The 26,037-nt window shown below is 35.1% G+C and overlaps 3 long non-coding RNA genes across 6 annotated transcripts in view; 2 read left to right on the top strand and 1 right to left on the bottom strand.

The window, feature by feature from the left end:
• Positions 1-17,873, bottom strand: part of LOC117668508 (uncharacterized) — a 34,387-nt gene extending 16,514 nt beyond the window's left edge. Inside the window, exon 1 of one of the 2 annotated variants that reach the window (XR_015734456.1) lies at positions 17,849-17,873. This is a non-coding gene — a long non-coding RNA (uncharacterized LOC117668508). Of the gene's footprint in view, positions 1-449; positions 578-17,848 lie in introns of those variants that run through there. The other variant, XR_004592306.3, reaches the window with a different exon arrangement.
• On the top strand, positions 8,814-11,003 carry LOC132710344 (uncharacterized). Its single transcript, XR_009621056.2, has 2 exons — positions 8,814-9,019; positions 10,909-11,003. It is a non-coding gene; the product is annotated as an uncharacterized LOC132710344 (long non-coding RNA).
• A 473-nt stretch (positions 17,874-18,346) lies between the features above and the next one.
• The window catches only part of LOC132710343 (uncharacterized), a 71,627-nt gene continuing 63,936 nt past the window's right edge, over positions 18,347-26,037 (top strand). For all 3 annotated transcript variants that reach the window (XR_009621054.1, XR_009621055.1, XR_009621053.1), the window contains exons 1-2: positions 18,347-18,472; positions 20,476-20,590. This is a non-coding gene — a long non-coding RNA (uncharacterized LOC132710343). The remainder of the gene's footprint in view (positions 18,473-20,475; positions 20,591-26,037) is intronic.

Below are 26,037 nucleotides of genomic sequence, written 5' to 3'. Positions count from 1 at the left end.
AAACATCAAAATATAAAAAGGTATATAACATTAAAATGTTAGAATTAAATTTTGGGTTACAATTTTTAAAGGGGGCAAAAATAATTAAACTGTTAAAAAATTAATTAAGGCATAGGAGGGCTCACAGGACATCAACCAGCCCCACGACTGCAAGCTCTTTTGGGCTCCCCATATAAGCCTACAGAACCATGTTTTAACTCCTTTTTGGAAGGTCAGGAGAGGGTGGGCCTGCCTCACCTGGGGGGGGAGGGAGAATATTCCACAGGATGTGGGGCAATGGCAAAGAAGTGTTTCTTCGTAGACCCTGCTAGTTGAAGTTCTTTATCTGATGCCTAGAACCATAGCATGCCCTCTTCAAGCAGTATCACTCAAGTGATGCCGAACATCACCTCCGCAGCCCACATAACACACAAAACAGCAAGAACCCCATTTTACTCTTTAGTCCTCACCTGCCCTCTAGCCTGTTTGTGAGTTGCCTGGAAAGTGTAGTTTCCTGGTGGTTTTTCCATTGGATTTGCGTGTGGGAAGCCAACAGAAAGTTGCAAGTTGTGGTTGAACCAATATCTTCAATTATATCAACAGCAATGGGGACTGCCAAGATTGCCATCACTAAGCAATGTGGTCATGTTATGTCATGCTTTATGATCTCATCACTTAGCAATGAAATTGCAGTCTCAATTACCATTATTAAGCGAGAAGTACTGTATAAACAAAGGGAAAAGGGAAGTGAAAGAAAGATAGATTTAATAAATCATAAGATTAAACTAATCTGAATGACATATTGGAATTAAACAACCTTCTGGTTGGGTTAACTCTGTTAAGAAGCAGGACTCCCAAGATCTGCACAAATATTTTGAACTAGTGCACAAACATAAATAGACAGTTTATAAGATATAATGCAATAATATGTAGCATATTAAAAGTCTGGGATGAATATAAAGTTAGTTTTACGGCCTCTCACTTCACTAGTGAAGTGAGCCGAAAGAAATTAGTTCAGTGGAGAAATAGCAAATCTTATACCCAGCAAAATTTAATTATTAAAATGAAGATGAAATCTTTCTATCTGTTTTGAATGGCCAGAATCTCTCAACTGCTTTAAATATCTTCAAAAAACCAGCATGGGTTTAGTTTAAGGGAACTGCAAAAACAAGGGAGACTTGACTGAATTTGACAAGCTTGTACCATAAAATTTGCTGAGCCTTATTTATGAACTGTTGGTGAAATATGAGTCAGAAAACAAATGTTAAAGAATAAATAAATCAGAATTTGGATAGAATAATTGATATGCCATAACGGATTGCAGCAAGGAATTGCAGTAGAAAAATAACCTTAAATTCACTTTGAATATTATATTAGAGAATACTATATTAGAGAAAACTGGAATAAATTGGTTTGCTATTGGAATATTACTCCAGTAATGATTGCTAAAATGGATAGATTATTCTCTAAAAATTATTGGAAATATAATGACCAGTTGGATTATTTTTCCATTTTGAGGCAATTGTTGCAAAGTTCAACAACTCTGGAAAATAATGTATAATCAAATGAAAGAAAATTAAATATCTTGTTTTGTTGTAAGATGAGTCTTACTAAACAATTCATGCTTGTCCAGTTGGTCTGGACAAGAAAATGGATGAACAAATGGGTTGAACTTTAGTGGTTCTCTGGAAATATGAAAAGCTGGGCAGGAGAACATTTCATAGCATTCTAGTATTTTTCTATGCATTAACAATGCACTAACAATATGCTGCAATTGATTTTCAAGAATGTGTGTCAAGTGTGTTGGTTATTTGTGACATGAATGTCACAAATACATGAATGCCTGAAAAATACTATTTCTAATACTTGTGAGGATGTGCAATTGGCTGTAAGCAGAACACTATTTATAAAAAATATTTATTTATTTATTTAGCTTGAATGACACTGACTTAACAAATCTGGGCATTTTGAATGCATAGGATTCTTTTTTTACACAGCAACAAGATTCATTTACTCACCAAAATTTTCTATGAAAACTGCTCACATTTCTGGTGAATAAAATATGACTGGAATAATCAAATAGCAGGCTTGGAATAGTAAACCATAAAGGAATGGTTTGATCATGCATATTTTAATGGTATTTTCCTTAGGCTTTTCAAATAGATTTAGGCAATTACTACCATCATTGTGAAATAATATTATAAACCTCAGGAATTGCATTGTATCCATAAATTATGAAAGACTGTTAACATAATGAATTAACCACAAGGGCTGTCCAAGCAGTATCCTATATGTTTAACTGCTAAAAACCAGCACCCTGCTATTGAGAGTTGACAAATATATAAATTATCTGGTGGAATTCAAGCCAGGGAGAATGCTTTTTGTACTCTTTTTTTCAAGTAATCATTGGCACTTGGAGTGCTCTTAATCAAAATTTATTCCCTTGCTGGTCTTCTAATTGTGGAATCAAACATGATGCCTTTTTCTCCCAGAAGCATACAAAAATTAACAATAAAGACTGCTGATGGCCATTTTGAATTAACCTCATATTTCTATTTATTTGGCAAAACAATCTGCCATGATTGGTGCGGGGTGGGGGGGTTGGCAAATGTCTAGGACTTTTCCTGTTATCTAACTTGGGACAAATAAATAATAGTAGGGTATGAATTGAAACATAATTTCTTGGTGTGTGTGTGTCGGTGTGTGTGTGTGTTTGTGTCTGTCTGTCTGTCAGAAAAGAAAGATTATGGATGCTTTGTACTTTGCTGATAGAGAAGACATGCAGAGAATGCCATGACTTGCAAAGAAAACAAATCATAAAACAAATCAGCTCAGAGTTTGATCATTGAAAGACAGACAATTTTTATGTTCCTTAGATATTTTCAGTAGATCAGAACTTAAATACTATGTGTGTCTATTTTCTTCAATGGAACAAGATAGCTAGAAAATACCAGATAAGATCCAAGACAGATAGAGGTAAGGAAAAAATTGCTGATAACAAATAATTATTACTGTGTAGTAAGGCAGCAGGAGAGTACGTACTAGGTAACAGGATAGTTGTAGACATAATCAGCTGCAAATCCAAGCTGCATATTAGCAATCTGCCCCCTTACATACTGGAATTTTACAATTGCAAACACTTTGAACCAGGGTGAAATCCAGCAACTTCTGATAGGTTCTGGAGAACCAGTAGCAGAAATTTTGAGTAGTTCGGAGAACTGGCAAATATCATCTCTGGCTGGCTCTAGAGTGGGGTGGGAATGGAGATTTTGCAGTATCCTTCCCCTGCCACGCCCACCAAGCCACACCACGCCTACCAAGCCATGCCCATAGATCCAATAGTAAAAAATTTTGGATTTCACCACTGCTTTGAACTGTACAAATTGCCTGTAAAAGATGTTCTGATCAAGCTGATTATATTCTACAGGATTAAACAAATGCAAGCTTGCTGGTTTTCCAATTTAAATTTGTAGATGAAGACTTTCTTGTTTTAATAAATAAAAAGCCTTTGGGGTTTTAGGGAAATCATATTAACTTTCTTGCAGTTGCGCAACTCCTAAATTATTTATAGCAAGTCTTTGAAGTGTAAATTGTATATTTCCCTCTAAACAATTAGACCAAAAGATAAAAAAACAACAATTTGCACTATAAGCAAAAGAAACAGAGAAAAGACAGCTATTTGTCACAAGAAGGAAGACTTAATTTGCATGTTTCATCTACATGGTGAGGTGTAAATGAATATTATTTTTATCTGGATGAATATGTAAATTCCCTGAAGCTTTGCTACAGTACAACTATTCTATAGTACTAAATAATAACAACTAAATCCAGTGTATTTGAAGGTTAAACATCTATAGAGATTATCAATCATCCAGGTCATGGTTGTCCCAAAGGTGCTTTTCAAAGGCAACTGAATTTTCTTGTTGAAGAAGTTTCTTGGATGCAAAGTGAATTGTTCTCAAGGAAAAAAAAAAAACCTCAAAATCCAATTGCCTTTGAAAATCACCTTTGGGACATTTGGGACATTTAAAAGTTATTTTATGATCTTACTTCAGTATTTAAATTATTTCAATGTAATGATTATAATTCCTAGAATTTCGAGAAACTTTCTTTCAATCTTACATCTATACCTCTAAAACACTCATGTTGTTTGATCCTTTGTATCATTCAGTTGGGCAAAATATTGCATCATAGAGAGATTTTGGGAATAATTACGTAATTTGTTGCTTAGTGAGTCAAAGATCCAGTTTGGGACTACTTATGTAAAATTAGTCTTGTTTGGTGGGAGGGGATACATCTCATTGTTTTAAGATAGAAAAAAGGTAATTGGGTCAAACAAGCTGCCATAAATGTTGGAGTGACAGTAATACATATTTTAAAATGATCTGCTGATATACATGCAACATGGGGTTTTCTTCAATCCAATTATCATCTGGTCTTCGTGTCATTTATATTATCAGAGAAGGATATTTCATTATTTTTATTTATTGAATTTATTAATCAAATTTATAAAGCAGCCCATCTCATGATCAGTGACTCTGTGGAAGTGATTATATAAACAAATAAAAACTGTATCTATAAAAACGAGCATTTAAAATATATTTTAAAAAATCAACATTAAAAACTAGAAGTTAATTAAAATTAAAATATATACAAACCTCAGGCAGAGACTGAATGAGTATATCAACCTCAATGGTGGAACATTCTAAATATTCTGTCTCATTTTTGGGGGGCTCCAGGCCTGATGACATAATAGCTCTGACAGGAACACCAGATCTGCAGTGTGACCACTGCCCCATCTCTAGATGACCTGGGGTAGGCTCATGGCTATCATAGCTATTTGTAGGAAGGCAGATTGAAGTCCTCAAGTACACCAGTACATTACAACATCTTAAGTTTTTGTGAAGAATTTTATGCAAATGAAAGCCAATGTAAAGAACTGACAGCTGTTATTTCATGTTGCTGTATACATCATATTATAATAAAATATAATAAATAAAATCAGGCATGAAGTCTTAAAATTAAAAACCGAACTACTAGAATATAAACTCAAAACACCAAGAATAGTGCTTGTTTGTTTATATAAAATATTAGCTGATTCATTAACTAAAAGAACTCTAGATGGCATTCAAAGATAAGAAACAGTTTAAAATCAGCATAAACATAGCCAATTATAATGAAAAAAAATTAAACTATCCATCATGGGGAAACAACAGTATAAAGCAATAATAACTAAATAAAGTCACAAATTACCCCATTGAAAAGCCTGCTGAAAAGCCAGATCTTCAGGGTTTTTCTGGAGGACAACAGGATTGGGCCAATGTAGACTACACAGAGAATATAATACCAAAGGGTAGGGTTAGCCACATAAAAAATAGATCTCCAAAGTAATTGAAGTAGCATTGCTTCTTGGGAATAACTCAATGCGTATGAAGACTAACATCAGCCAAAGAAATGGCAGCTGTGATTTCTCATTTTTTATAACAACAATAATTCCTCAGTGAGGCTCTACCTTGACATGGATGTGGGGCTTGCATGCACAAAGAAGATGATGAGGTTACACCACACTGGATGGGTCTCATTAGACAACTAAGACAGAAAGTACATCTTCCATAAACAATATGGTGAGAAGCAATTTACAGAAGCCTACACTGGGACAGTCAATCACCATTCAGTTGAAAACAAGATGTTTCCATCTGTGAAGAAAGCAAACTGCCCAAACAGTAAATGAACAACAGATCAGTCCCTGATTGATGAGATGATTTTGTAAAATCTCATGATAACAAAGACCAACTTGAATGTAGCTTGGACTGATTATAAGGCATTTGATTTCCTGCCACATGATTGGATAATCAAATTCCTAGAAAGAGCATGAGTCAATAGAAACATTAGAAGCTTTGTGTAAAGATTGGTGCAATGGAAGACACACTTGCTGATCAATAATAGATTGGGGGAGGTTAATATCAAGAGAGGAAACTTTTAAGGAGACAATAGAAGTAATATAACGTGTAATAACAAATATAAAGTGAAGTAATATAAAATGAAGCAACTTCATTACATTCTCTAAGAATTTAAAATTCAAACTGACAAGCACGTGCCATAACATTATAGTCTTAACAATTACAGTCTTAACAATTGACAAGAAAGACAAAAAAATCAGGGTAGTGGAAATTGTAGTACCTGAAGAAAGCACCACAGAAGAGAAAGAACTAGAGAACATCACAAAATACAAAGAACTACAAATAGGAATAGAACGACCGTGGCAAAAAAAGCAAAGATAGTACCAATAGTAGGCACTTTGGGTGCAATCCCAAAACAACTTGAATACCATTGGCACTGACAAAATCACCATCAGATTTTGCAAAAGGTCATTTTACTTGGAACAGCTTACCTCCTGTGATAATACATTTAGCACATCAAATAACATCTCCCTTTCCCAAGTCCTTGGGAAGAATTTGATAGGCAGATAAAAATGCCAAATCCAGTCTTAACATCTGGTTGACTGTGTGATCAACCAAAATATGCCATTAGGGCAATTAAAATAGAAGATTTTATTCCCAATTGTTTTCAGGTGTTAAGTGCATAGTCTATATACACTGTATATATGAAAGCCTTTAAAAATCTTTGCCAATCTGATGCACAGCATAAACATTGCATAATAATCTCAGTGAACTATAAAGCTTTATATTTAAAGGATATTGGGTTGGGGAAGGCTGGCATAAAGTGGCATAAGAGCTTTGGCTGGGTTCCCATTATTGTTCTTGCCTTATTGGCTGAATAATTCATAGTAGCCTATTCTCACAAAATTGAATCATAAATCATGAATTTCAAAACACAATTGTTGACTTAAGATATTTATTAGGTTAATTTCCCATCAAAATGTTATGAATTAATATGATGTATGAATTCAGCCAAAATCTGTAGATAGATTACTTACTACTGAGATTTTGATGCATGCTATTTTATGTTATTGATCTACTGATACTGTAAAAGGCCTATAATATTGGCTCAAATGAACAAAAACAATAAAACTAAGTCTAGCTTTTAATGCAGCATAAACTTGGAGCCAAGTATATCAAATTCATGAGGTTATTCTCTTAACTAGTGTACTATAACAATATGTTATACTAGAAATTGGTGAAATTGATGAGGCTTACCTTTAATTGTTCATAGGCAATGACTTTTGGAGAAAAATGAAACAATGGTTTTGGATATATTCTTCCTTTTTATGTGTTCCAAATAAGATTATATAATTACATTAGGCAATTAAAATTCCTTCAACATCAAAAATAAAACAAATGCATGCATGCTTTTTACTCAAATATTTTAAACCATACTGCAAATTTACTTAGCTGAGAGTCATATGGCCATGTCTAATCAAATTGAAGCACTATAGAAAGGTCAAGGAGAAAAAAGTAGGATCAGGAAAGAGAAAGAAAGCATCCATTAACTAATTGCAAAGGAGAGGTACCCATCTTATGGGCGAAAGAAATTCAGTCTTAACTGTGAATTGTAAGAAGCTGATGAAAGCTTGAAAGAAAATCTGTTTTAATTACTGGGAATATCCTGTGCTGATCCTCTATATTTCTTGACAATGATCCAATGAATGCATATTACCTAGATGAAAATAACATTAACATAGATTAAAACTTTTTTTCCCCTGTAGGCTATAATCTAAGCAGGGTAGATGTCACAGAAGTAATGAACATAAATCCAGCCTAGAAGATCACCCAAAAAGTCACATAAATTGAAGCAAGAAAGCTTGACCATTAATTCAACCATATGAAACAATCTCCCTGTTCAGAAAAGATAGTACTTTCACAGCATTGTGAAATACTTTGGCCATCAGAGAACAGCTGTGTTTGTCATAGTTACTTATGCCTTCATGTGATAGATGAGTACAGCATATAAGGTACAGGGTCCAAACATTAAAATTAAATATTGAATAAAGTGCACTGTATCTCATAGTGCTCAATCATAAAAGAAAATAAACTTTACTTTTTAAATTTGACTTTATATAAAAATGTGATATGCTTAACAAGGTGTTCACATTCAAGAGCTTGTCTTGGCTTTTTTTAAAAAATCAGATTATTATTTCTGACATCTGGATTATGTTTGCAGGAGGATGATTAAATCTATGTTTTTTTATGCCTCTGATAAATTAAATTTCCCCAAATTCTTTGTGGCTTAATCTTACACAGTATGAAATAGAAATGTAATATTGGTATTAGTTCCATTTCATAAAATAATTATAGTAATACAAAACTGTTTAAATCAGCAGGCAATGACTCATCAGTCAGTGTAATTGAATACTACTCTTGATTCGTTAAATTAAAAGTAGATGACTAATATAAATAATTTTATGGAACATGCATGTTTAGAGCATAGATTTACTGATCTAGAAGGTATGGGGTCTCTCACCTTGGCTGGTGATCAAGGCAGGGTGATAAAGAATTTTGTAGGTGTTCAGAATCTGAAGTTGTAGTACATTTTATATATGTATGTCACTTGTCTGCATCACTGTGACTTTAATAATTTTCTTTAGCTCTTCTAGCAAAATTTTATATAGTAATCGATATAAAACTATGAATACCTGGTTCAAACAGCACAAACATTGCTTATACGCCTGAACCTCACCAAATAAACTGCACCGTAATCAAATAGACTGTGTCCTTTGCAGCCAACAATTGACCAATACAGTCCTCAATGTCAAAACATATTCAGATGCTGACAGCATTTCAGATCATGAATTAATAAGAGTTAAATTATGAAAGATCAAAAGACAGCATTACAAAAAATGTTTGACATCATCAAAATCCTTTCCATATATGCAATTCAAATGAAAAATAGGTTTGGGCACACAACCATCCCACCCCCACCCCCAAAGGGGGAATAGTGTTCTCAATGGCCTATGTTTTGGACATTTACAAGAGTGTTACATTTGTTAATCTGTTATTTTTAATTGCAGAAAACTAAAGAGGAGCTATAAATGCTTGCTTCTTTTATTAAGTTCATCAAGCTCATCAGACCAACCAGTTGGGTAAATATTGATTTAACATTTTGCCATTCAAATTATTTTAAAGGCCATATACTTTCTTACAATATGAGAAATTGTATCATGTTATTGTAAAACCAAATCTTCCTGTTTGAACTTTCATCATATTCTAATAAGTTCTATTCAGGGATCAAAATAAGAAGTTACTAGACAACCCATGATCTCCTGGGTCATTGTTTCAGCAATATTTCCTTACCAGATTCCTCAATGCTTTCAACAATGTTCTTGAAAATTTAAGGAGATATTCAGCAAGTATCTTCATCGAATGTAACCCACATTGAATTATATAGTACAGTTTAACATCAGGAGTGATTACAAGAAATGTTTTGTGACATTTTGTATTTTGCCATCAAATGCTTTATGATAGTTTTTATGTCATAAAACATGTTATAAAATTTGCTAAATTTCAATTCCATGGGAGCCCTGGGTCCCAGATTTTGTATACATTCTGTTAATCTGTTTGAAGCAACTTGGTTGAAAAAAATGATTTGGCTCCCATGGTTAAATTATTTCAAACATGAGTTTTAGTAGCAGATAGAAGGTTGAATATCATAGCTTATGTTTATTTTTAACTTTTCCATTATGAAGAGTGATGTTACTTACCTGCCCAAATCAAATGGCACCTATTTCTATTATATCTGTTTATTACCACAATGGTGGCAATAAATCCAATAAAATATAAATGTCAAAAATATGTATGTTCAAATATCAGTGTCTAAGCCATCTAACAATTGAAGTGCAGTATTGTTTATATTAAAAATCCCAGATACAGGACTGGTATATGCTTTCAGCTTACGGTTGGTTGCGATGTGATCTACACTTTGACATGGGACCCTCTCAGTTACACTGAGGGGAGGATATTATGCCCCACTTATACAGAGAGTCCCAACAGATACGTGAGGTGCAATCCTATTCAAGATTGTCCATTGCTGACATGATAGTTCAAAGCCTGGCACCATTTTTATGGAGTCATTTATATGTCCTCTATAACTGGGTGTTCAGTGACCCTTTGGCTTTCCATTGGGAATTGATGTTAAAGTTGATGGAGAGATATTGTGCAAGTGTCAGTGTAGGCTTCCTGGGTTTGAGTCTTCCTGCTTATAAATGAGGAAGGTTGGCATGCCCCGGTAGGAATGAGTTGATATTTTTTTCTGTATTCTCTCACTAATGCATCTTGCCTTCATAAAGCCAGCAGTGCTATATAGTTCAGAACAGCAAGCCAGCAAACTGATTTTAATACACTCGCTTATAATCCTCATAGTGTTAAGTCTGCTAAGCCATATAGGGGCACAGTATTCTGCTGCAGACTAGATAAACCTTAGGGTTGATGACCTGAGGGTGGCAGCTGACACTCCCCATTTAGTTCCACATAATTTCTGGAGTATGTTGTTCCTAGTATTGATTTTTGCCACCATGTTCTCTAGGTGTTTCTTGTAGGAGGGAGTATTATACATGTATCCCGACTACATGTATAATAGTGGTGCAAACATTTCAACTGTTTTTAAATTATATATAAAATTATGTATAAGAAAAAAGAAACAAAAAGTATGTTTAAAATAATGTAAGCCAACCAGAATTTTTTTGGAGTTGGGAAACTTTAAAAATCCAATCAACCAATCAATCAATCAATCAAGAAGCTTAAAATACATATCTTAATCTTTTGCTTTCAAATATAGGGGGAATAATCCCATAGATTTGTTTGCTATATTAATAAATCTAGATATAAAATTATTATGACTCATATTAAGACACTATATAGTGTATTAATATCTGGAATGCTATAGAAGAACCAGAGAGATCTGGATTCAGAGCTCTTGAGTAACCATGATGTTCACTCAATAATTTTCTCTTTCTTAAATTTTATTACTATATAGGTTTGTTGTGAAGATAAAATGGTATAAAGGGAAGAAAACCATGGATGCTGTGTTGATGGTGTGAACAAGGGACAATAAAAATAAAATAAAATGAACATTTTGTGTGAATGGGAGTCTATATGAATAATAAATAAATAAATAAATATTGCTAGTCAAATACATTTATAGCTGTTTGCTTGTATGTGGAAAATGAACTTTGACATCTGAAGTCCAGCTGCACAATTTTTATAGGTTCTATTAACAACAAACAATTCTTCTGTTTTAATGCATCCACATGTGATTATATTTCAAGAGCTGAAATGTTTTCTTTCTCACTGCTCTGATGATTTATCTTGCTTTTCCTTCCCAATCCAATTATTGTTGTCCATGGTACTGAAATGTTTTCAGCTTTTTTTATTTGATTAAAAACAAAAACAACTCATACTGATAATGGTATTTGCATATATTGAACATACATTGAAAGATATCACCAAAGAACATTTGTTGCAGTTTTTGAAGTTCATATGCATTAGAAAGGGAAATTTTCTATATATACAGTATCTAAAACTGATATAAACTGATATATTAAAATATTGTACACTGTTCTAAGTAGATGTATATTTCCTCCATCAGTTGCTGTGGAGCAACACATTTTGACAATAAACTACCACAGATATACTTTTGTTGAGATAACTTACTTCTATTTTCTTTCTATTACTTCTTAGTAAGTCCTAATTAGCATCTTAAGTTTCTTAATATCGAATAAAGTTGATTGAAACATTCCATTAAAGTTTCCTAATAAATGATCTTGCTTTAATGCATTTTGCAGAGCTTTTTTCCCATAGATTATTAGAATTTTGTTACTGTGTATTCTTTCTTCATAGTATATTTACAAAATACAATGGCTTTGTTAGTGGAAAAGGTGTCATGCTTCAGGCCTGAGCAAACATTGACAATTCAATAAAATCTAATCCATAAACACTGCAGCCCACCTGCTCAACCCTTTCAGAAAGTTTTGCAAGACCACCTTATTCCAGTTGTGCCTAGACATAGCAAATTCCAGCTGCTCTGAACCAATTATCCAAAGATGAAACATTTCTTAAAAGTATGTCTTTAATGGATAAATCATGTATCAAGAGAATTTTCAAGACATCGGTTGAATCAGTTTTCATAGTTCTTAGATCTGATTCTTTCTCAGAAGCAGCTGCATATGAATTTTTCAAAGCTCATGAAAGTTACTGATTTTTTTTGCTTATTCCAAAGCACTGGAATAAGATTAAAAAAGAGAAAACATCTAAGAACAAAAAAAAAAATTCTCTTAGGTTTGCGGAAATTATAATCAGTTCCATGCAATTACAGTGACTGAAATGTAGACCACACTGCTCACAAATGGTATACTTTGTAAACATTGCTAAATCCACCCCCCACCTGTTAGCACTCTATTGTTCAGCTCTATGGTGAGTAATGTTATAGTTCTGTGAACTAAAATAACATGACCTGACTGGCATCTTATTGGCCATCAAGGAATTTGAGAAGAATTCAGATCCTGCTGCCCAAAAAGTTTCAGGAAGGGCGATTCCAGAAAATTAGGTGAAGGGGTAGAAAAGTCCACTGTGAGGATGCTGAGACAATAGAATAGGGCATTTTAACATAACACATCTAGTCTAGCTTACCCTCCAGATATTTTGGGCATTTCCCATAATTTAAGATGGTTATTGATTATATATTGATCAATATCCAACATACCCGAGAGCAACAGTTTGAGGAAGGCTATAATCCAAAAGACCAGGAAGGAGGAGAAATGGCTATTAGGAAATAAAACGGGAGGGGGGGAGGCGGGATGTACCTGGATTCTCCTCCCGCTCCCTTTAAAAATTGCAATAACTTCAAAAGTTCATGAAGTCTCCATGTACTGCAAGATTCAAAGAGGCACAAGCTCCAAGTGCCATGATAGCTGCCTGGAGTAAACTCTCCCACTCTTTTATTAGTATTATAGATAAACGTGATCAGACTCAGTCTTTTCTGGGGAAGGGCTTTTTTTGGGGGGGGGCGTGTGTGGATACATAGGGCTCCCTATACTTGGAGAATCTTAACAGTCAAACTTCTGCCCTGCCCTCTTTCTTTGAAAAGCCACCTCTTGTGCCGGTAAGTTCTCTTTGGACTTTTTGGAAAAAGCCGTTGAGCCTTTTCAAGCCTTTCCAAATTCAGTCTTGGTCGGAGGTGATGGAGAGGTGGAAAGGATCATTCAAACCATTCTGGTGGGTCCGATAGGCTGCGTGAGTGAAGTCAGGCTGGGCTTGGTGAGGCTGCGACGGCGGCTTCGCTGCAGCTCCTCCCCGCAGGTGGAGGCTGAATTAAGACAACCAGCGACGGCTGCTGCTGTTTTTTCGCCGACTGCTGGACTGCACTTTTCTCAGCAGCCGTGGCCAATTCTGATCGGGAAGGGAACTGGCAGGCGAAAAACAAGCTGAGGTAAACTCAAGAGCTGGGAACGAAGATTGGGGTGCAAGGTCAGTTTGTCGGAAGGAGGGAAGGCTGACTGGCGCCTGGCTCCCCTTTGAAGCCTGAAAAGAGAAGTGTGGGGCTGCGGAAAAGTATTTTAATGCAGGGATGCGTTTGAGCAGTCCAAGGCACGATTTAAAGGAAAGATAGTAAAATGGCATTTAGAATAACTTAACTCTACCAACTAGGAAGATGAAGGAAAAGTCTTTTGTTTGTTAATCCTTTGCTTTTCATTCCTTGGAGAAGGCAAAGAACTTTTTCCTGTGGGTAGAGTGGGGGAAGAAGGCTGTGGATCCTCACTTTCCTGCCTTATCTGTTTTTGAATTAATTTCTTTCTGCAGGCACTGATAATAAAGCCCCACAGGGTTGTTGTGGCAGGAGAAAGCAGAAGAGGCATGGCTGTGTTTAAAAACACAGAGAGGGAAGCTGGCATTATTAATGGGGGAATGAGTCACTGGAAAGTGAATTACCAATTGGTGGTGCAATGAGATACATTTTCTGCTTTTATATGTGTTTCCTAGCTTTCTAAAACTTTCAAAACATGACAGCCTTTCCCAAAGATAAGAGTGAACATACGAAAGTGTAATTCAATACAGAAAGCAAAAGGGAAGGTTTTGTTTGTACAGATTAGTTTCAGTTCCAAAAGCTTACAAAATGGTTATGCTGAAGGTTTGTAGCCTAACACTTTTGAAGGAGTGAGTAGTGGAGAAAACTGGCTTAGATTCTTTTCACAGCTGATTTAAGGATTCATGTTACTGTGTTATTAAGTAAAAATGTATGACAAAATTAAAACATCCAATACATGTTTTTAAGCCCTTATTTGCTGCAAAAATGAATTGTATTGCTCAGTTGAAAACAGATTTGACTGTTGAATGAATGACATAAAATTTTTGGAACAAGCTTTTAATTAAGCTGTTAATAAGTTTATTTTATATATTGGACTACAGTCCGGTATGTTTTGCCTCACTGAAACAAATAGGCTTACAGTAACTCTCTGCTGGGCTGTGTTTTACATGGTTATGGATAATGCCAAGCAATGGTATTGCACAGATTTACTACTAATAGAAGGTGAGGGGAAAGAAATATCAATTACAACATAGATTTTGTCTGTTAAATATGTGCCAACTGTATATTCAGTGGAGGTTATAAATCTTTGCTCCGTGAACATAATTCTTTAAAGCTTATTGTACTCATAACAGATAATCTTTCATTATCATCCCTATAATTCTGAGGGTTCAGCCTATTTGTTTGGGATTAGACCTTTTGAGTTTCCAGTAAACAGTGCACAGCATTAAGGAATGTTCTCTGTGATCAATTGTTTTAGGGTTTTATTCAGTTTATTTCCATTAGTAAGTAAGGACCTAAATGTTGACTTTGAATAATCAAGACTCATCATGGTTTTTGGCAAATGTTTAGACTCCAGTAATGGAAGAGTTGATTTTGGCCTTCTCTCTGTTACTGCAGCATTTAATCTATAGTACTGATTTTATCATGGCTGTATTTGTACAATTGCATGAATGAAGTATCCATTCCGTATATAAAATATGTTGATTCTGAAGATTCTCTTAATCACTTGGGTTGGTTATAATTCTTATGAATCAGAAATGCTAATTAAAGAATAATCTACCAAATTGTAATTAATTAGTGACATTTTGGTTTTCACTTTGGAATGTAAACCTTCATTTAGATATTTATTTCTTCAGTTTAGGTACCATCAGGCTAAATAGAGTCCACATGGGATTTTATTGCTGAGAAGTAGAATGAACAAAAGTAACACAAAAGCCTTAACCATACTGAAAAGGAAAGAGAAGTTACAAAATGAGCAATGATATAAAAGAAGGCAAATAGTTAAGGTACTAGAAATCAGGTGACCCTGAGTTCTACTTCTTAGGCACAAAGTCAACCTTGGGCTGTTACTCTCTCTCTCAGTTCTGGGAAGAAGGCAATGGCAAGCTATTTCTGAAAGTCCTTGCAAAAAAACTGCAGGAACTAGTCTAGGCAGTTGAAATCAAATAAATAAATAAATGTTCACTATGTTTACTTGGTGCAAAGGAAATTATGACATGTATGTGAAAGATAGTGAATCCTCAGTATATGCATGTATGAAGTACTGTGGGTGAGTTAAAGGTCTGTAAATTCCTTCAATATAGTGTGAAAAGTTCACTCATCACATCAATATCTAATAAAAATTGCTTCAGTCAGCCTTTTTTATCAGTCGTTAAACATGCTGTGTTTTATGATGTTATTCTATGGCATTCTTTATATACTTCTGTACTGTCAATTCACAAAGACTCCTGTCACTTGACAAAGGTTCAATATGAAATCTATAAAGCCATAAAATAACTCCCACCTCAAAACTCCAGAGATGAATAAGCAACTTCATTCTTCAACAAATATAAGCTTTGTTCAAATGCTCTCTGAGAAAATATAAGGGAGATTCCTTCTGGCTCTTTTGAGATAATGTATTCTGTAATGCAGAGGTATATATCCCTAAAAACAATGTAATCTGTTTTCCATCCTTTGATGGAAATCACATAATGGATTTGCTTCAACTGAAACAAAGTAGACAGGTCAGTACTACCTGAAATGGATGCATCCTGTGTCTTGCATCCCAAGACAAAAAGTAGTTGTGATTTTAATTTTTTCAGGAAATTTCTAGCAAGCATTCTTATAACAGCTTTACATGTCTGTATTTAAATTTAATTTTGCTTTTGTATACGGAAAAGGGAGGACTAAAAGAAAAGTGCATTATTTTTCATACAAAAATATACACCTATTCTTAAATAAACCATTAAACATAAACCAATATAAAACAATGTACATCAGTTCTTCCTTTACAATGATAAAGATGCAGTTCTGAAATTGAAACTAAGTATATATTTCTGATACAAGTCTTTACATCTAGAGTAGCTCTGTCTTTCCAATAGTGAATAACATTTACTGCTGTTGCATACTTCTAATTTAAATATGTTTTCCTCACAGGTTTCTCTATTTATACATATATCCATCCATGCACACATATACACAAAAGCCAGCTATTAGGGACCAAATATGCATGTATACCTTTTTTCTTAGAAGATGTACAGATAGACTGAAAGTGGTGGCAAGGCATAAAGGATTGTTTATACTATGTTCTCAGCACAACTTTCCTGTCATATAAGAAAACATGATGGTTCAAGCATTTGTGTCTTTTGGGTATAGTTTCTTTGGTAGGCTTACATCTTTTATGTATGTTATTGCTTATCCCTATTGATCTAACCTATATCACTGCTGACCATTTAATTCTTGTCAGATAGTGTAAATTACCAAACACAGAAAGTTACCAAGGACAGAAAGCAATAAATAAATAAGGCCAATAGATTTCAGGAGCTGACAATGGAGCTTAACTACAACACAATGGGGCCAACATTTGGGAATGACTCTTGTTTTTCCCACATCTATATCCAAACTCTGTGAGGAAGTTAGATTATTAATAGGACTTGATCTGTAATTAAACAATGAACTTTTGGTTACTTGATTAGAGCAGATGAATTAGCTAAAAATTAGGTTGGATAATGGATGAAAATCCCATGGTTAGATTGTTTGGAAAACTGAAGCTGGAAGTCTGCAGGCTCTTTTTTCTTTATTGCATTACTATTTTTTAGCAAGCATTGCAATTTATAAGAGCTGTGTTTCTATTGCTGCTGAGTGGTAATTCTAGATGAGCCCATGTCATATTTGTTCTGCCATTGTTCGAAGACAGTGGACATTAAATGGAAAGATACCAAAGACGCTATCACGGATAGGATTCATGGAAGAAGCTTGCTGCTCTATGCACTTCATGCAAAATGAACTGATGATGATGATTGTTGGGGGATGGTTTGACAAAAGTTACTGAGGGAAAGAAGAAGAGCTGGGAGGCTTTTCCCATATTATATCTGTTGATTTTATTCTTGGATTTTATTGATTACAACTATTTCTATGCAATCTACTATGGCAATTCTAGAAGGCACTCAATAATATATTAAAGCTAAAAATACTACAAATCTCTTAAAATCATAAACAAAATGCTGTTGTCTTCCAAACTTACTCCCCAAGGCTTTGTAGAAAAAGAATGTCTTCTCTTCATCTGATTCCAAAAGAATAAAAGTCTGGGAACTGTTTTAACCTAAAGATTAACCTATTCCACAGTTAGGAGATTGCCACATAAAAGAGCACTTCCATCCTAATGATAACTCTAGGATAAGTATTGATGGTATCCTGTACTGGTCAGTTTATGTAGGGTGGGCAGATTCCATCAGAAGGAAATAGTCCTGAAGCTTCTTGTTGCTGTTAGTTGCAAAGTCTTGTCCAACCCATCATGACCCCATGGATAACATTCCTCCAGGCTTTCCTATCCCCTACCATCCCCCGGAGTCCATTTAGGCTCACACCAACTGCTTTAGTGACTCCATCCAGCTACCTCATTCTCTGCTCTCACCTTCTTCTTTTGCCCTCAATCGATCCCAGCATTAGGCTCTTCTCCAGTGAATCCTTCCTTCTCATTAGGTGGCCAAAGTATTTGAGTCCTGAAGCTAGCAAGAAAATTTTATATAGCTTTACCAATAACAGCCACCATCTTGAACTAAGCCTTGAAGCTCACTGGCAATCAATATAGTTCTTATTAGTTCTTCTAAGTCTGATAAAAAACCAGATGGTACAGGCAAGCAGAGGAATGTTACAGAGTACAAGATCCCTGGGATCTCATACACTGTAGTCTGGCTCTACAAGAAAAAAAAAAAAAGCAGTGGGAGAAACTTACAAGAAATGTGATCTTTGCTGCTGACTTTCCCACTGCTTGTGGGAAGTTAGCAAAGGAAAGTTGCAAATGGTTATCATGTCACTGTGCTCACTATGACATAGTCATGTTGTGATTGTGATTGTAATGGCTGAAACTTTGCAGATCTTTTTATAAAGGAGCAAACCTTAATTTGAATAGGATTTACCTCTGAACAAAAATATATACAATTGCATTATACAGCAGTGTATCTGGGCTTGGATCACTCTAAATGAATAGTGAAGCAGATGGACATAGGCAACAGCAGTAGTATTCCTGGGAACTGTGGTAATTAACATTCTATGAAGAAAGGACTAGATTTTGGTGAAAAGATTGCAGTGATTTTGTTGTGACCTGATGTGTTACCAAGTTACAAGGTTTTAAGCCTCTGTAGGATTGGATACTAATATTTTCAAGGAAAAAAAAATCTGAATAATTTTATAAGTGTTCTTGATTGTTTCCAGTCACACTAATAGACAATTTCGTCAAAGTCTGGGTTGATTTGTAGAGTAATTCAAGGCAATATTGATATAATTAGTCCTGGATGTCCCTTATTTCATTCAGTGAGTAAAATTATATCCTTGGCTTTTCAAGAAAGCCAGATGCAATGAAGTGAGTGACATGTTGCCTAGAGTGATGAAAAATGAGTTCCAATGAATGTAGGCAGGAATGCATCTGAAGACATACTCTAGTGATGCAGCAAGGAAAATATTTTTATACTACTTTTTTTTGCACAGACTTTCCAGTAATTTGTGCAGGTGATAAAATATTGTTAGAGCTGGAGTTATTGGAAATAAATATAAAGAATTTTATTCATAATCCAGTTATAAGAATTTGTTTGATTTTTCAAACATTTTGTCTCAGTGAAAGAGGTATACAGAATGTAAGAGAGAAACAATATAGATATATTTTATTTGGCTACACCAGCAAGCAAATGAAGCTTTAAAAAGCTATGTCAGCTCATTTAGATTCCCAAATGAAAAATATGTTTAACAAAAATGAAACAGTGTATATAATATAGTTTAATAATTAATTTTAATGAGTTTGTGGTTTTGATATTTATAGAAAACGCAATGATGTAGAGATAGCAATTTGGCAATTATAAAATATCAGCTTTCAGTGGGTAAGAAAAAAATGGAAAATTATCCATACTTGCATTCATTAAAATTTCAGCGTAGGTAAATAACTAATTGAGCACCATCTGTCTGCTTATATTCCTTCTAATAAAAATTTCTAACAGAAATTAATGAATTTATGCTTTTTCTGATATCATATCTTTTTTTAAAAAAACTTATCAGCCTTAATTCAATGTCATTGTTAGAAACAATATAAATTAAAACAGTACAGTCTGTGATATGTAAAATGTACTATATTTTTCAACTGAATGTTGAAACTGCTTATAAAAATTAGATGAATGTTGCATGCTGGAACATGGGATATATTTATTTCCTGATCTTGAATATTGTTTGCTATTAAGAAATTTTAGCCTAACTGGTGGCTCTTCAGACTACGGTCCCAAGGATTTTGAAGCTTCTCTCTATATAACTAAACCAGATCGATGTATTTCTTTTGTACTGGTCATTCATTTTTGTATTCAATCCAGATTAATTCTTGATCCTATTTTCTCTTGTATATGCAACCTATCTTCACTGTATTCAATTTCATTTTTTTAGTGACATACAAAACCCTCATTTCTATATAACTGGGTGGAAACTTCTACATAATAATCATTGCTTCTTTCAATAGATATTCTTTCCTTGCAACAAACCACATGCTACAGGATATTGTTCTTCCAGTCTTTCTAAATCTTAAAGTTTGTTCATCCTTTTGTCAGTTTTTAATGAACATTCATCTAGAGTCGACATTCTGTGGCATAGACATTTTTATGGTGTTCTTTACTGTTGACTATTTTTGATGTTTTTGTTTGTGTATAGAAGGATTGTTAGCCATTTTGTAAATTGCATTTGAAATGGCATATAAGCTGAGTAAAATAAATAAGCTTACAACATTCATTACTAAACATAATTATTCCAATCTCTAAAATATTACTTCCAGCAATCCACCACTTTGATTTCAACATTTCATCAATTTTCTTTCATGTCATTTTCCCCCCAGACTTGAGTCTTGATACTAACAACAAAGGGCCTTTCCATTTTTGAAATTTCTCATTATCCTTTATTTTTCACTGATTCTGCCTTTTGTCTAAATAATAATATCAGTAATATTTTAGATTTATAATCATTCCATAGATGTATATTTAAAAATTATTGTTTCTCCCTTTCTTTATGTAGTGTGATAATGCAATGGGTGAAGAACAGTGGCTATTCAGAGTAGCTGGTTGGATGCTTTGGATTTTAATGGCAGCTCTAATGCTGTGGAGCGACTATGGCAATGGACAAGCTCAAGGTAAGATAATGAATATAATAAAACTAATGTAGTTACAATATTCAGCAGATTTAAATTTCAAACCATTAATTTATTTTCTTCATAACTCTTTTATCATACATATATTAAGATTTTCCAAATGTTTAACTTTTGATGGGATAATTTTTGGTTAGATTTGCTACATACCGTATTTTTCAGACTATAAGATGGTCCGGACTAAAAGACAGTCCGGACGCACCTAGCTTTTGGGGAGGAAAACAAGAAAAAAAACCCTCTGCCTCTGCCTCCCAGCAATTTGCCTCCTTGCAGCAAACAGCAAACAGCCTGGTCAGCTTCAGCACAGCCTGATTTAGCACGAGCAGCTGATTGGCAGTTGGATCTGCCTCCCAGAATACCGCCTATCACCTGTTCCAAGCTACGGGATCGCCACCACCCATCACTGCGGTCACTTCCCATTGCCGCTGCCGCCTATAGCTTCCTCCAGGTACCCCATTTTTAGCTGCTGCCTATCCCTGTCGCCTGGAATGGGCCAAAAATGGGGTGCGCACAGGAGTGGGATTCTACCAGTTCAGACCAGTTTGGGTGAACCAGTAGCTCTGACGGATCAGCTGGGAGTGAACTGGTTCGCTCCAACGATCAGGTAGGCCCGTCCAACCTGCCCTTGTGCTATACTTACCTTTATCTTCTCATCTGATTGGCACAGCAGAGCAGACTGCCGTGCCTCAGGTGTGTTACTCCCAAGTGGTAACACAGAAGGTTAGTGTTTGTAAAACTGTGCACGTGCGCTATCACCGAACTGGTTGTTAAACCGGCAGCATCCCACCACTGGGCGCGCAGAGGCTGAAAATGGGGTGCACAGAGGCCAAAAATGGGATGTGCAGTGCCAAAAATGGGGTGCATGGAGGTGGTGATAGGTGGCAGCAGTGATGGGCGGCGATGGCGGCGATAGGTAGTGGCGATCCCTGCAGCCTGGAACAGCTGGTAGGTGGTATTCTGAGAGGCAGATTCAACCATCAATCCGCTGCTCATGCTAAATCAGGTTGTGTTGAAGCTGACCAGGCTGTTTGCTGTTTGCTGTAAGGAGGCAAACTGCTGGGATGCAGAAGCCAAAGGATGGTGGGTGGGGGTGGGGGCTTCGGCAACATTCGCTCTATAACATGCACAGACATTTCCACCCACTTTTGGGGCAGGGGGAAAGTAGGTCTTATACCCCGAAAAATACGGTAAATTGTTATTTCATTTTTCTGGGTGATAAATCTGTTTCTGATCATTATGCCTTAATTGATTATTACTGTTGTTAATGACTAAGAATTTCAGAGTCAGTTTGATTTTTAAATATTAGTTTTATTTATGCCATGCATGTATTCTCTGATAGCTTTTAGTGTTGCAACAAACAGAAGGATAAAATGGTATGGTTATAATATTTATGAATAGGGAAGTGATGTGAATAAGTAGTTGCCTGAGTATTTTGTAACAACTGGAGATGTCATTTTGTTTAGCCTAGGTTTTGTAGGAAAAAATGAACAGCACTGTAGAGTTGTACTTTTAAAATTATGTTTTCTGAGTTTTGCCTTCAAGTATATTGGATCATGGTATGAAACTTTTAATTTGTTTTATTTAATAAGAGAACATTAACAAACTCACAACATCTAGCCAATATGGCCAATGATAAAATAGGCTGGAAGCTATTATTCAGTATTTGGAGGAGTTTTTCCCCCTTGTGTGCACTGAAGTTCTGCATAACTGCATCTTGACTCTGAAAGAAGCAGCGTGAAATCTTGAAATCTGATTTTCAAATTGTATAATGTAATTGTGGCTTCTGTTAGAGTCATATGATCACATGCATAAAGAAGAAAAAGCAAAAGAAAGGGCAAAGTAAATAAGCGCTATAGTTAAATTTAATATACTTATAAATGTTCAATTTAATATACTTATAAATTTTCAATATAGGTCGGTGTATAAGACCTATATTTGCAAAATTTGCAATTTTCAAAGCAAATCATATTGGAATTATAATGACAAATAGCTCTATCGCTAACTTAGTAGTTTTTGAAAACAGAATACTTTCTGGACCAATTAACATTGCCCTCTGGTTTTGGGTGCTTTCCTATAGCCACCATTTTTGCTTCCCAAATTGTCCCATTTTGAAAATGATTTACAGTTTTCATAAGACCCATTGTCTTGGAAATTCTCAGAATTCCATATAAACTAATTCCATATAAGCTTTCAACTACTCAGATTTATCCAATGTAAAAGATTGGATAAGCTCGGTTTTATCCAATGTGTGAAGACAATGAAGTTCGTTGAGAATCCTGAGAAGGAGACAGAAAAAGATGGCAATTCTTTTCATGAGAACAATTGTCACAAAACCTCAGTGATTCAGTTGCAAAATTATTTTTATAGTAATATTTTGCATTGTAAGAGAACCAGAAGCTTATTAGATTTGTTGCCTGAAGATCATAGTATATGGGTAGAAAAGGTGGTGTCTTTTTTTTCTGTTACAATTTCACTAAGAATCAACTAAGATAGAAATGAACTGCAAAATTGTTCATAAAGTGATATATCCTTACGAGGTAACAAATTTTCCTGCATCCAGTATTAATATTAATGTGGCATTGGAACATTTTCTCTTTCCTTGGGAGAAAATAGAGCTAAGCTTAAGCATGAACATATTGAACTTGAAAACTATCTTGTTTAAACTTAATTATCTTCTATATTACTTGCGTTGAGGTGAGACACTATTTTGAACAAATTTAAAAGAGCAAATAGTCACATGGAATGCTAACTGGTTAATCATCCTCTCCTCCTCCACCTTCTCCTCCTCCTCTAATTTTTATATTTGAAGCTGAAGGTGTTTTTTTATTTTTGAAAATGTATAAACTATTGGTTTTGTTAGTTTTCTCAGAGCTATGTAAATTCTCAACATCTATAATTATGCAAACAACACTATTTGCAAAATGTGTGCAATTCATTAAATATCCTATAGAGGATTCTTATTCATAGTTTTGGAGAAGAATTACTGGACTGAAAAGAAAATATTAAAAAATAGGTCTTGGAAAGTCCACTACAGACATGATACCAAAATCACACAATTTTTGATGTTACACTTTCCTCACAAATTATATGCTAGTTGCTGAATAATAGAAAAATAATAATAAAGAATTGGTATCTATATCTAAACTGAACATTTTGTTAAGGAACAAAGTTATATAGTATTTAGGTTTTATGCTTTATGAATTTATTTAGCTTTAATAAAAATAACGATTTGTTGAAAAGGGCCACTTTTAAAAGGTGAATTGTTGGCTGTAATAACCTAACAGTTGAGGTACCCTCCAATGCATTTGTGAAATATACTATGTTCCTGCTATTCAATTTCTTGAATATAATAGATTATTTAACTGCAACGTTTACCATTTTCATTGTTTTTCTTTCTGAGAGGCAAATGTTCTGGAAGAACTTAAATTGAAAGTTCTGTAGCAACTGCAGTTCCCTAGTCCATTTTCTTTTCGGAAAACAGTTTATTATTACTGCTATTCAAACTCATGCATTGCATGATGCAGAATTTTACTAAACTCGCAAAAGGTTTGAGCCTACTCTGCAGCATATTATTTCACTGGAGATAATTCATACACATTTTAATGGATCAGCTCAGATCAGTGAAGCAAAACCTTTAACACATTTTTATGCATGACTACTGGCATTCCCCCATTGAATGCAGTCAGTGATCTTATTTCTGCATAAGTGTGTATTATATTGAGACTATTTAAACAATGCATTTACCAAGGTTTTTTAATATCTAAATTTTGGGAAATGTAAAAACTTATTCCAAATGGCCATAATATTAATTCTGTCAATGTTTGTAGAGAAGTGGCATTTTCCAGAATATCAGTTGCAGAATGTTACTCAGAAAATTTTAGTTTTATGAAAAATGTCATATAGAAATAAACTGACTTGACTTGGTAGTAGTGTGTTCTTTAAAAAATAGTGATTAATTTCACTATATTTACCCAAAGACTTCTACTCAAATGGCTCCAGTCCTATATAGGGAAGTGATTTATGATAATTATGTACAACCAAGTTGATGTGGTTCTTAGCATCTCATAGACAAATTTTCTCCATGATGATCTGTCCTCACCCTTCAAGTTTTCCACGATATATTCATAACTACTGGAATTGAGTTCATCTACTTGCTGTAAATGTTCCCTTGTTTTCCTTTTCTACAATCTTTCCCAGTATAACAGACCTGTAAAAAGAGTTAAGTTTTCATGTAGTAGACAAAGTATAATAGTGCTTTGAAAGAAAACTATGTTGATTTGTTCAATAATCAATCTGTTTGTTTTCTTGGCTCGCTATTATATTTTCAGGGTACTTCTTTAACATCAAAATTCAAAAGCATCAATATTATTTCTATCTTCCTTGTCAAATTTAAATTTGGCTTATGTAGAGTGTCAAAGAGGGAAACTCATTGCATGGATCAGTAGTGGGTTTCAAATCCCATTGCTACCGGTTTGCTTGTGGGCATGTGCTCGCTTGCATGTCAGGCTTCTGTGTATGCGCAGAAGTATTCGGGCAGATGGGTGGAGCCTCCCACTGCCGCTATTGGTTCACCTGATCCGGGGCAAACTGGTAGCAACCTGTTCTGTCCCCATCCCCACACACACACAAACAGCCAGCCGGGGGTTAAAGAATTACTTGGCACACACAAGGTTCATTATCAGGAACTTGGCAGCAATACGATAACCGTCTGCCAAGTGCTTTACTTCAAGAAGAGGGAGTTTTCCTCCACCAGATAATCACCAACAAATACACACAGTTTTCAAAAACAATCCAGCTCAAACAGAAACCTTCAGCAGATTTAGGCGTTGTACAAAGTGACTAGCCAGAAGTTAGCTTTGTCCGTCACAGAGTCTAAATGGCCACCACACTCTCTTATATAGCCTGTAGGGTGTGGTCCAGTGACTCAGCTTAATCCCTGGCATGCCTCCTCATCTGCTGCAAACGTTTATCTCGCCTTCGTTGGCATGGATCCAGGAACGATGTATCACCGTCATCGCTGTCATCGGAGACACCTGGCTCCTGGCCAGTCTCCTCTCCCTCGGCAGACACCTGAGGCATAGCCAGAGAGGAGGGGCCTGGAGAGGGAGCCCTGGCCGGCTCCTCTCCTTCATGTTTGGAGCCTTCTTCCTCCAATAAAATGGGCTCGGGGGTCGGAGCCACAACACAACCCATCACTGGGATGAATGATTCTGATGTATTCTGAGGGTATCTGAATACATTTTCCAAAATCTAGTCTGTCACATGTTTTTGTCTGCTGTTCCCCCATTACCACCTGTGGACAGTCTGTCATAAAAGCAGAAGCTAACTTGTATATCCTACTTAATCCCACTAAACAGGTAACTACTCATTTTAACAATATTAAATATTTTTCTTCTACTGTTCAGAGACTGACTTATCCAAATATGCTTACA

Source organism: Pantherophis guttatus, chromosome 5 (genome assembly GCF_059756535.1).
Source record: "Pantherophis guttatus breed Tessera chromosome 5, ASM5975653v1, whole genome shotgun sequence".
In the NCBI taxonomy this organism is placed as follows: Eukaryota; Metazoa; Chordata; class Lepidosauria; order Squamata; family Colubridae; genus Pantherophis; species Pantherophis guttatus.
Note: the sequence above shows the minus strand (reverse complement) of the source record. Positions and strands in the feature narration are given on the sequence as shown.